Source organism: Peromyscus maniculatus, chromosome 12, assembly GCF_049852395.1.
Source record: "Peromyscus maniculatus bairdii isolate BWxNUB_F1_BW_parent chromosome 12, HU_Pman_BW_mat_3.1, whole genome shotgun sequence".
NCBI lineage: Eukaryota > Metazoa > Chordata > Mammalia > Rodentia > Cricetidae > Peromyscus > Peromyscus maniculatus.
Window position 1 is genome coordinate 70,624,666 of NC_134863.1, and position 13,712 is coordinate 70,638,377.

Consider the following 13,712-nt stretch of genomic DNA (forward strand, 5'->3'; position numbering starts at 1 on the left):
GTGTTTCATCTTATGGAGACCTCAGATCCAATCAGAAGTGGTTCATTTACACAATGGAATGATACTCAACTCCTACGAAATGTAAAGTTTTCAAGTAAATGGACCAAGAAAAATCATTCTGTGTGAGATAATATAATCATGGGAAGAAAAGTGTCCCATGATTTCTCTCATTTGTGGATGATAGCTTTGAATCCCTTAATTTAGAGTATCCATAGATGTTAAGAATTCAGAAAGGATCCATAGGCAACTAGCTTTCAAGGGAGAGGAAATAGAACACAGTGGTATTAAAGTTAAAGTGGGAAAATTAAACATGAAGGATTAAAATGGTGTTGGGAATGGGAGGCCAAGGTAGAGGAAGAAATATGGGAAGGGACAACATATATAAATACACACACACACACACACACACACACATATATATATATATATATGCCAGCCAATAGAAGCCCCAAGAACCAAGGAGGGATCACTTCTTGAGTTGTTGTGCAATGGGTCCCATAGAAACCCACCCAAGCATTGTAAGTCATTACCATACTCTTGACCACCATCTAGTTCTTGAATGCAATGACCCTAGAGCTGAAGACACCACTTTTTTGAGTTACATAACACAGAGAAACCTAGCTGGCATTCACATGGAAGCTTCGTTTCTACTTGCTAGCTTTTATAGTACTAGAATGTTCTGTGAAGTCACCAGAGGAGAAACAGAATCATCAGTATCACCCATCAACAAACCTTGCAATAAACCATTACTGTCTTGACAAGCTATGTCTACTCTTGCAATAGTGACAGCAATGTTATAGGAGAAATAAATATTTCTATTTATAATATTTAGACATTAAACAAACCAGCTATTCACACTTTCTTACATGTGATTGTTATTATAGTTTAATTGCTATTTTTAAAACTGAACAATTGAAATATCAGATCACGTATCCAGGGCAATAGATTTTGTCAACATATTTTGTGATAATCACATCAGCTCAGATGTTCTCCAGGTCTTGAAAAAAATAAATTTAAAATAAAAAGAGAAAACAGAATGATGACAATGGTAATAAACTTAAGGATAAGGAAATTTCATAAATAAATGGAGGCAAGGTAAGCAAACCTAAGTGAAATGTAATCATAGTTCACCCCATTCTTTCATTCACTTTACAGTTTCAAAATATTTATTATGTACCTCCTTTACAATAAGTGTTTAGTAATTTCTGCATTTTCTTATTTTCTTTCAGTTTTTTACATGGAGATATTCTCAAGGATAAAAATAAAATAGAAGTCAACATAATATGAAAAATGATGATACAGATTCTTAATTACTGATGTTATTCTTTCTCGTCCAGTAAGAAGCACAGAGCTAAATCAGATGAGAACTGCCAGTTGAATAAAGCAAATTTGGAAATGAATTTAAGATAGTCAAAGATATGGAAACACATGCAATGTCTTCCTAAAAAGAATACATGGAGTTGGGTAAGATGGGTGCTGGGAGCCCTAGAGGCAGCTGGAGGGAAGTAGTAGCAGATGGATGAGATCAGTATATACTTCATAGATGTATGGGACTTTCAATGAATAAAAGTAATAAAATAAGAAATGGAAGCTTTTCATGTGACAATGGTTACTGACAGTCAACCAGACCTACTTAGTTGGAGACGTATCTTTACCACCTTACAGCTGGTTAGGAAAAGGTGGTCATGGATCAGCCACTTCCAGCCAGCTGTGGAGGTGTGCACCTGTAATCTCAGGCTCCACAAGTCTTTTTGGGATAACCTTTCACAACAACAACAACAAAGCAAGCAAGTAAGCAAACAAACAAAAGGCCCACAAACAAACTCAGGCTTCCTAGTTGACTTTCATGAAAACACCTCGAATCTACGTATGAGGATTCCAACAGTGGTCACAAAGTGTATTTAGGGTTTATAAATACTAGCTTCCCGGTAATGGAGTTAAATTTGGGCAAAAGAAGTCAGCTTCAAGAAGAATAATATAGAATAGCACAGGACTTTTAAATGGAAGCAAAGGTTCTTTATTCAGTGTTTGATATTAGAGCCACAGGATGTAGAACCTGACTTGGGGCTTGATAAAGTGTTTATGTTTGCATCAGGTAATAGAGCTTGTTATCTTCCTTTGGATTTGAAACAGACACAGAAACAGACATTTTCAGAATTGTAAGGGCTTAAAAGAGGGTGAGATGTTGTTAACAGATATTAAGATTTCTATATTGATGTAACCAACCGTCTTATTAAATAAGAAACACAGAAACAATGTAAAAGAGAAAGCCGAGAGGTCAGAGCTCAGAGCTAAAATCTCACCCTTCCGCCTGCGGTGTCCCAGCTTCCCGAAAGAGACCTATTTCCTGTCTGTTCGTCTATTTATAGTATTTTGTTCTGCCTTCTCATTGGTTGTAAACCCAAACACGTGACTGCCTCGTCACTGTCTGAATGTACAGCCCCCTAGGTCTTAAAGGCATATGTCTCCAATGCTGGCTGTATCCCTGAACACACAGAGATCTATGGGATTAAAGGCATGTGCCACTACTGCCACACTCTTGCTATGGCTCTAATAGCTCTGATCCCCGGGCAACTTTATTTATTAACATACAATCAAAATCACATTTCAGTACAATTAGATTACCACCACATTTCTAGGAAAACCTCAATATTCTACAGTATATTTCAATATATTCAATTCAATATATTCAATATTTTATAATATACTTTGATATATTTCAAATATTTCTACCTCTCAGTATTCAAGTCTATTGTAGTCTTACATACTTCAGTGATTTTAGGAAAAATTTCGCCTAGATCCATGAAAATAGTGTGAAGAGTACTGCCTGATTTCCCTAGCCTTTTTTCCTGTATATCCAGAAGTACCACAAAGGCCTGAGTACTGGAAAGTGAAATCTCTCTGGGATTTCTCCTTCTGGTGTCTGATGTCAGGCAAATAGAATTCCAAATGAGAGATTTTTTGATGCTGTGGTAGGGAGTTTTTAATCATTTTTGCCTCCACATACAAATGTATCTATGCATTTTTTTTAGAATACCTTTAATAGGCTGTGTACATTAGAACTTTTAGAGACACCATTATTATATTACTTGCTTCAGTAAAGTGGCCACAGTAAATTCTATGATGTTTCCTGTAGCAACAATAATAACTGCAGATTAATTTTACTATCTGTTCTGTTTGCCATGCAGGACCTTAGACTTCAATGCCAATTTTAATTTTTTTCAGTGATCATGTTTTTCACTTATATATTGATAGGTGTTTGGAATATATATTTATCTTGTTAGATAGAATTTATGACAGTTTTTACACATTTTAGAGATTTATCAACAATATGCCCTTTGAAAAAGAAAACAATTTGTAAATAAATATACAAACTTCAGAATTATGAAATTGACTACTGACTAAATACAAGATATCAGGAAAAAATGAACCTATTTAATTAATTAAACATGCACATTTCTGCTGTTAGATTAGACCCTTCTGCTCTGTTTTGAAAGTTTAGATATACATGACTCTTTTTAATGAAAGCACACTATATGTTTACAATTGTGGACTGAAAACTAAAAGAAAAGCTCTTGGCTGAATGTTTTAGTCAAGTTTGTCCTTGTGTGTTTGTTTTAGAAGAAAAATACTCCTCTGACTTTTCATTTGCAAATGTGCAAAAAGGTTTTTCTGAATCCCTCGGCTGATAAAAACTGAATGGTTTGCTACAAAATTATAGCTCACTCTCTGCCTGGTAGCTAGCTAGATAAACATAAACACACACAGAAAGAAATGAGATATGAAATATATTCATATGTCTTTACATGTTTATAAATGTCAACACACATTTTATTACTAAAATATAACTCTATCAGATGATACTGAAAATGTTATTTTCTTGTTTTATTAGAGCATAGGAAATATGCTCAAAAGAAGGAATTAAACAGACACATTGATTTTCAAATAATAGAAATTTCTAGTCAAGGATTAAAACTGAAATAAAACAAAGGAGATACAAAAGCAGTTCTGAACTTGGACCAATTATTGCCTAGTAGACCCCACTAAGACAGAAACCTAAAGCTTAATAAACAATGCTGTTTTGTAGTGTAGCCTTGCTTTCCATGAACCTTGTTGACAAAAACAAAAGAAACATCTTTTTTAATTTCAAAAGTGTATTATCTCTGAAAAACAATGAGAAGTTTTGTGTAGTAAGCTTTGTTTCTTACATAAACTAGTGGGAAAATAAACACAGATTTCCTGTAGGAAGAACAGAATTGGGTATCTACTTTGATTTTCTGTTTTCTTCTGACAGTTATCTTTCTTTAGGTAGTACAACACACATGTAGAGCTGTGTTAGCACCAGGAAGAAGGCTGGCATGCTTAACTTGACAATATGATTCTGAGACATTTGCAAATGATAAGTCTGTGGGTAGCAGCTGACTCCAATTGGTGAAACCGTCATTGAAATGCCTGACTCTGTAACCTTTACCCTTTGATGCTAAACAGACTGTTCTGCTAGTTCCTCCACCTCAACTTCCTATATTGCTGTAAATCTACCTGACACTGCAGTAAACATGCCAGTGTGCCTGTGTTCATATTTTGTGCATCTGTGATAAGAATTTTCAGGGAGCAATGTGTTCTCAGGTCTGTATCTAGAGTTTTCCTGCCTGGCCCACAGTCAGGACAAATCTTTGTCACCCGCCAGTCCCACAGCCACTCAAACCCAACCAAGTAAACCCAGAGACTTATATTGCTTACAAACTGTGTGGTTATGGCAGGCTTCTTGCTAACTGTTCTTATATCTTAAATTAAACCATTTCTATAAATCTATACCTTGCCACGTGGCTTGTGGCTTACCAGCATCTTCACATGCAGCTTGTCATGGTGGCGGCTGGCAGTGTCTCTGACTCAGCCTTCCATTTCCCCCAATTCTTCTCCTCCTTGTCCTACCTATACTTCCTCCTGCCTGATTACTGGCCAATCAGTGTTTTATTTACTAACCAATCAAAGCAACACATTTGCCATACAGAACATCCCACAGCACAGGTCAGCAAAGTCATTTCATATAGACATTCATATATTATATAGCTGGTCTTTGTGCTGTCACTCTAGGTAATTGAATTGAATTCAGCATAGCCCACAACTGCAAGACCCAGAGTAAGAGATCAATTTTGCTCTACCATACTCTTCTCCATATGATCTAGATAGGAACTTAGCTATAATAGGCTTCCCTATTGTCAAAACAATGCCACTGAGACAGAAAGCAAGGGCCCTGCCATGCAGTAGACTATCCTGATATTGGCACAAGCATGAACTTTTTCTTATTTTCCTGAAATAACACTCATTGGGAATGTAAAACACCTCATTTGTGCGTGCGTGCGTGCGTGCGTGCGTGCGTGCGTGTGTGTGTGTGTGTGTTTGTGTATTTGTCTATTCTGACAGGATAATATTTCCATGCATTTTGAGTATAAATTTTAGTACTTTGGAATTTTAATTGCCCCAAACAGTTATTTTGTAAATATCAAAGACAAAATTCTTTAAAGTTATACATAAGAATCCTAATACAAACTTTGACATTTAAGTTCAATGTATAAAGTACATTGAAGTATGTTAAGTTAAAAAAAACATTCAAAATTATTGTGATAACATTCCAGATTTGAAGGATGATGTATATAATTCAAACATGCTGATATTTACAACAGGATGAAAGCTATAGGTATCTATATAATTACATTTAGTAGTAAATTACAAGGAGATATAAGAAAAAAGTGTGTCCAATAGAATAAAGGAGATAAATATATTGAAGCATAATTCATTTTTACTTCTAAATAGGTAATATTTTTGTTTTATGAAATATTGAAATGTTATATTTTTATTCTATTATAAATGATAAAATTATATTTACATGCAGATAGAGTGCTCATATACATGAAATGAATAAATGAATCTATTTAAAAAAAAACTTAAAAAGTTATTAAAAAATAGCTGTTTGTTCCAAAGTGTTATCTATAATTTAGAGACAAACACAACTTGCTAAAACACTTTGAAATATATACCAAATGAATGTAAGTAACATTACTAGGAAGTGTGTGTGTGTGTGTGTGTGTGTGTGTGTGTGTGTGTGTGTGTGTGTTATGCTGTTGTATATGTGTTGTGTGCATGTTTTGTGTGTCTGGGTATGTGTGGTGTTTGTGTATTATGTACTTCTTAGTATGGGTTCTTGAGTGTGTGTCTTTGGGTATATGTCATAGGTTGATGTCAGGTGTTTTTCCTTGCTTACTGTTCACCTTTATCCCTTGAGATGCACTGTCCCATGAAATCTGAAGTGCATGGATTTGGTTGGTCCTTGAGCTTAAGAGATCCTCCTATATCAGCCACCCAACTGCAACCCTGAGAAAGAAATGCACACTTATTCCTGGCTTTTTATGCAAATGCTGATGATCAAAAACAAGTCTTCTTGCTTCCACAAAGCCTGGACTTTACAAACTGACGTTAGGATTTTTAACAAATTTCATTTGTTTTGTGATTTCATTTTTTTAGAAAGATGCTTACGTGTAGCTTGACAATTTTCTCTGGGTTGAACATATCACTGACAACTTGAGTCAATTCAAGTGTGACTACCCAAACTATTCATATACCCTTAGCCTCTGGGGTATATTAATAGTCCCTCATGGAAGGGAAGTATGCACTGGGCTCTGAGGGGGTTATTCAGGGGTTAAAGTTTGACTTGGTGGAAATTCTTCAAGCAGATATAATGTCACCCAGTGGAGCTTTTCAGTGGTAGTACTTTCACAGTAATCCATGCTGCAAGTAGGTCTCTAGTGATGTCTTCTTTGAATAACGTATGCTCCTTTTTGTAACATCGACAAACTCATTGTTTAGCTATACTGCAGCATAATTCTTTGATCTGTTGTTGCCTTGTATATCCAGGGTGATAAGATTGACACATTAACCTTACATTCACAGGAAAAGTACATGACAAACTCCCTTATATTACAGTATAGATTCAAGTATTGTACACTGAATTCCTCATCCTAAGAACCTGGTGAAATTTTTTAATAATATATTTTTTGATTCTATTATTATTTTGATATTTTATCTGTTAAAGTAAGTTTTTTTGAGGAAGAAGAGAATTAAGAACTCTAGAGCAAGAGATCAAAACTCCTCTGGGAAAACCGTACAAGAGAAATATCTGCAAACAGGTGCAAATAGGAAAGTAGAGAAGAAAAGGTGAATTAAAATCATACTAGAGTACCAAATTTTATGTAAAAATAAGCTAAAGTTATACAGTGGCTAGTAACACCATTTTATTTATTTACTTATTAGATACCGATATCATACATAATTAGTGTGATAATGAATAATTATAAAGGTTTATTTTTAAGATTATTATAGTAAATGTTGTTTTAGGGGCTGACAAGACATCTCAGTCCTTTCCATACATGCCTGAAAACCTGAGTTTTATTCCTCAGAACCCATACAAAAAGGAACAAATATTAGGAGTGCCTTTAGTGTCATTTTCCCCAAAAGAATATGGGGATCAAAGCTACTCTGACCTATGTATGCACTGTGGAGGAGGAGAGAGGAGAGAGAGACAGAGAGAGAGAGCGTGAGCGAGCATACACAGGAGTTTGCTCTCTGACCTTCACACATGTGCTATGGCACAAATATGCCCACATTCACACACACAAAGCAGTTCATACACAAATGTACACACACACACACACACACACACACACATTCACATATTACACACATAGTGTAGTTTCAAGCACAGTGTTTTCTGTTTATACTTGTAAAGTGAATCTACATCTTATTACTTTAGGTTTTGGAGAGCACCACACATGATAAAATGTGCCACTCAATCAAAGTATGACTCACAAAAGTCACTTGACATCTCTGGGCTACAATTTGAAGCTTAAAGCTCATCAGTTCTACTGGAAAGTCGAACAGTTGCCTAGATGTCTGATCCCAGGGCTTGCACTTCATGTTCTCACGTTGGCTGTGTAGTTTCAGGGGTGACTGCTTGACACATGGACTGCCTGGAGGGCTGCATCTGCTTTGCAAACACCCATGCCAACCTTCTGAAGAGCAAACTGAAACAATACTGCACGGAGACTGCATTTCCCAACCTGATTTTTACTTTACTCATTTTGGAGTTCATTGTTTTGTTCCCTCTATTATAAAAACAAAACAAAAAACAAACAACAGCAACAATAAAAGACACAGGCAGGAGATACAAGAAATGTTCCCTTAGGACAGAATGACACCAACTGTACCAGCTCTTGTTAAGCTGGGATATTTCCCAATAATTCTCACAGCTGAAAATTAATTTCACCACACAATGGCCCTTTGGAATTATTAAAGTGATCTCTGCAGATTATCATTCAATACTTAGTGAAAACCCAACTATGTACCAGGTGCTGTCAGAACACAAAGCTAGTTTCATTGCCACCCACTGGGCCTAATTGCAACCCAAATTAAACAGGTAAATCAAACCAACAGAAACACTGACAGCTTTTGCAAGCACAGTGGTCATCTCCCAGAGCAAAGGAGCTAAAAGGCCAGGCAGTTTCCATCAGTTTCTTATCACACCCACCACATTGACCTTAGCTGCAAGTGATTTCAGAAATGTGTAAACTAAAAAGGACCAGCACCACGTTGGATGGCTACGGTCAAGATTTCCTTTCCCAGTGGAAAATGATTCGAGATACAGTGGCGTATTTTAGCATAACTTGTGCTAGTGCCTCTCTAATTGTGTTTGCAGGATTCACAGGGAAGCATTCACAGGAAAGCATTCTGTTGGGATAATTGCTCGTGTTGGTGAAGATCAGTAATTTGGCTCTTCAGAAAATTACTCAAAATGTTGCAAGGAGATTTGCCTACAAACATACAGACCTGAGAAGTAGAAATGGGCACTATTTTCAGACTCCTTTTCAAGACTCGTTAAGAAGTTTGTTCTACAAATTTTTTTGCTTTCAAGTTTCTCAGGAGAGTCTTTATTTTGTTAGGACAGAGACAATTACTGTCCTTTTAATGCATGCAAATATTCTAGTATGAACTTTAAATTTACAAATATGATATGACTTAGGAGAAATTAAATGTGTTGTTATATATGTAATTAGTAAATACATTCAACACACATAATAATGTATTATGGATTTGCTAATTGTTATGTCATAGTGCATATTGTTATGTAAATGTTTAATATTTATTAAATTATATACTGGTTATTACTTATAATTTATTTAGATTCTTTGCAACTGTTGATTAAAGCACATTAATAGTTTATAAAATTATGAATTATAAGTCTGCACTGAGTATATTTATAAATATCCACCATGAAGAGATTAAAGGAGTGTGTTCACACTTTCCAGTGAAATTAGAATTATGTGTATGAGCATGCACACTCAACAATACACTCAAAAACATGTGTAATGTTATAACCAACATCTCTAGAGTTGAAGCTGTTCAGATATTTGTATACTAGTAACCTGACACATTTTAACTCTAATCATTTTTCTGCAAATTTTTCTTGTGTAATTGATTTCCTTTCTGAAAGTGTCTACATGCAAGCTAATTGCACAGCAGAGATATACTTTTCATTTTTTTTTTACAAATTTTCCTTCAAAATGTCTTTGCCTCCTTTAGAATATTTAGTAAATTGGTAATAAGTGCATTGTCTTATGAGAGTGGGAAGTTTGATTAAAACTCTGAAACCATTGTTTGAGGTTTTGTCAACTACTAGAGTCATCTGCCTGTGACTCTTTCATCTATGAAATAGAAAAACAATGTTCCTCATAAAGGCCCATAATTAAATTCAATGATGTTTATTTACTGTTAAATCCACTGACAACATGCCCCATCTTCCCTAGTTTAAATAATACTTATAGATATTATAATGTACAACATATATTCAATATATTATTTTGTAATCATCTTTTAACTCATGTCCTTTATTTCTCACATCATAGTTACCACAATAAAGAATTTAATCAAGGCAAGTAGTTCAAATTTAAATTTTCATTTCCATTGATGCACTGTGAACAACTTCAGTGAATAAAATAACTGTGTAATTTGAAAACAGAGCAGAAAACAGAGCTCTCTTCTAAATAACTGGTGTAACAACATTCCTTGGTCTATATTTGTGAATTAAACAGAACTTAATTCCACTTCTGTTTTTTGCATCCTGCTAATGAGCTGATTACAAATAGCTATTCTTAACTGAGCATCTACTTGTTTATCAGATACATTTAGAAAACAAATGCAAAGCAGACCTTTGGGAGTTTTTAAGCTGCAGAATTTTAGTCAGTACTAACGTGGTTCAGTTTTACCCTTTCAAATCAGATTTTGACCTTGGTAGATTTAAAGACCTTAGTAGTTAAAACTGAAACATGAAGTAAAATGATAGGAATCTATTAATATGTAATAATGCCATCAGAATCACTAATAAAGAAACTACTCTTCTGAAATTACTAGATCCAAATTTTCTATAAGATTTTGCTTCATTTAAGAAATACATTACAGAGGGATGTCCTATACTACTTAGGAAGAGGATCTTGTGTTTTTTTCATATCAGTCCATAGCAGACAAAGGTCATCATCCTGGAGTCACACCACAGATTTGCACTTGAAGTGTCATGAATTTGGGGCATGAAATCTAATCTTATTTGTTGTAATTTTTTGAGACAGGGTTTCTCTCTTGTAGCCTTGGATGTCCTAAAATTCACTCTGTAGATGAGGCTAGGTTCAAACTCACAGACATCTGCCTGCCTCTGGCTGCCAGCTGCTGGGATTAAAGGTGTGCTCCATCACGCCTGCTGTAATTTGTTTTATTTGTAAATTTAGCGATCTTATATTATCTAAAAATTCTTCCTACTATAATTGTTTCTATGACTAGAAAACTCAAATAAAGATGAAACAGAAGAGCGTGTCTAGTTTAGTATTCTATATTTGAGCCCTGTCAAAGGAAATGCCCAATAAAAGAGACTTATCAAAAATGTATTCTCAGGAATCTATCAAATGATTAATTCAGCAAATGGAATCAAGACATGAGTATTGAAATGGACATAGCTTTGGACCTTCCACATTTCATGAGCTTACTTTTGCCTTGTAGTTTCTATAATCCTCTCTTGAGCCACAATTTGTTATTTGTAGAAGATAACCTGAGAGGTCAAATTTTCTGAACTTGTATACAAGTTCAGAAAGATTTTCTTTCTTGTATGATCAATAAATTTTGAAATTGCCCTTTGTTTCCACTCTTTATTATTGCCATGTGCTAATTTCAAGGTGCATTAAGTATAATTATTTGTTTAATAAAAGCAACTGTACAGTGTATTTGAGTAGCAGGCTTCACTGAAGTTGCCCTAGTCCTGGTTCCTTTTTATAGTAAATCTCATCCCTACTCTACACAAACTATACTGATCTTTAAATGTAATCACTCCACTAAAGGGCTATTTAAAGAGTAGACACTCATATTTTTAAGATGCTGGCACTTTAGCTTGATGAGCTAAATGAATCTGAGATTTATTATGGAATCCTCCTGTCCCTTTGTTAGATAGAAATAGTGAAGCTAACTTATGTACACTTATATGTTCATATTCCAGAAAGATTATATTACTGACTATAATAATGGTATTATGAAGACACTTATGAGAGCCTGGGATGGATTGAACATAAAGAGATCAAGGTAGGGGTTAGTTATCATAACAGAAGGAGGTACTAATTTCTTGTGAAATACCAGAAATATTACATAAAGTGTTGAGAAATGGATATAATAAAGACCAAGATGGGAATGAGTAAATTATACACAAAAAAGAGAGATACAACAAAGATGTAAAGTCAATAGCAGAGTTGAGAATCCAAAACAAAGCAAAGAGCTAGTAGGTAAGACTGAAGAATGAGAATAGGTGAAGGACTGGCCTCAGTGTATGCATGAATTCTGGTTTTCTTGATTGTACTGTAAGAAAGTTTCTTATACAAAGTGTTATGGGTTGAAATCCAAACATCCATTTGAAGTACTTATTAGGAGGTATAATATTTAATGGGAAATGTAATAATTTCATGAAGCCAGATCCTCTGTGAAAGAGACTAGTGCTGAAGAAAGGGACCTCAGATAGCTCTCTTGCTCTTTCTATCATGAAAGGACACAGCTTGGAGAAGATATTTGTCTTCTAGAAAGTGGGTTACATAATGGGAAATCTCCTTATGTCTTGATGTTGGACTTCCAAGTCTACTAAGCAGTGAGTAATAAATTGACACTATTTACAAGTTTATGGTATTTTTCCAGTAGTCCAAGCAGATAGATTCTTATGGGTTCACTTTTAAAAAGAATAACATATCAACAGTTCTAAAAAAACTTGATTGCCTAGAGTCAGCATGGATAGCATTGCCCTATGTTGTTCTTTGTGTATGGTAGAGCATTGAGTACACTAAAAATGGATCATATCATTTACTAATGCAATACTGCCAACCATCAGTTCTAGCTAGAAGAACTGAAATTTGTCCACAAATACGTAAAATGTAATTTTAATTTTAGTTTGATTCTGCATGTAAGCAAAACGGTAACAATTTATAAGTAGAACTTATATTTGTTTTCTATCCCTTTAGTAATTAAGCTTCTTTCATTAATTTCACATATTTAATACATATGCATTGAATATTTATATTTCTTAAGAGTTACTCTAGACATTGGAATACAGAAGTGAAGGAAATAAGGCATCTCTTCATATTTCTTTGTTTTTAATTCATGTAAATTGCATCCTCTGTGGATCCTCTGGACAGAAAATCAACTTTCTCCCATTCCTTGATGCAGTTCTTTATCTATAAAATGTTCCTACAACAATTTAGTAATTGAGATAAAATTATCTGATGAAGGTAGTAGAGTGCTCTTGATATGTAACAATTTGACAATTGGAGACTGATATTTTTTTCTCTTGGCAATTTCTACATTTTTGAGCCAGACTCAGACAAGCTTTCTCTCTTGGATGGGATCCATTGCAGAGCCTATTTAAGTGTGTGCATATAAAGAATTAACACATTTTACTGAAACATTTGTAACCTAATTAAATTATCTTTGTGTGACTGTTTCCACCTTATGTATTAAAGTCATTATTCTGAACCTTGAATCGAGTATATGATTGAATTAGAGGATACATCTTCCTAGAAACATATAGTACTTAAAAAAATAATGAATTAGTACTGTAGCCACAAGTTTTCTTCTGAAAGATAGGACTGCACAATTAAATCAGTCTATGGATAAAAAGGAACAAAATTTGGCTTTAGAGAAGCAAGTAGACATTTTGTTTGCCAGGGCATGTAGTGACTTATGTGCAGACTCAACATAGGAAGCTTACTTTTCCCCAGGTTCCTCACGTTAACATTTTGGACTCGATTATTATTTGCTCTCAAGCACTTCCTCAGGATGCTTCGCAGGAAATTTATTCATGTCCTTTCTCTCTCTCTTCTGGATCCCAGTAGCATCATACTCTAACAAAGCAATAAAAAAAAGAAAAGAAAATCCAAACATTAACAAATGTTGCCTGAGGAACAAAATAGTCCTGTGTTGTAAAGCACTACCACAGACACACACACACACACACACACGCACGCACGCACGCACGCACACACAGAACAAAAAAAGCCTTTGAGCTAGTAATCAGTGTGTTAAAAATGCCTATAATACTGGGATGTTGGAAGTTCATTCCATGTGGAAATGGAGAAGAGGGAAAT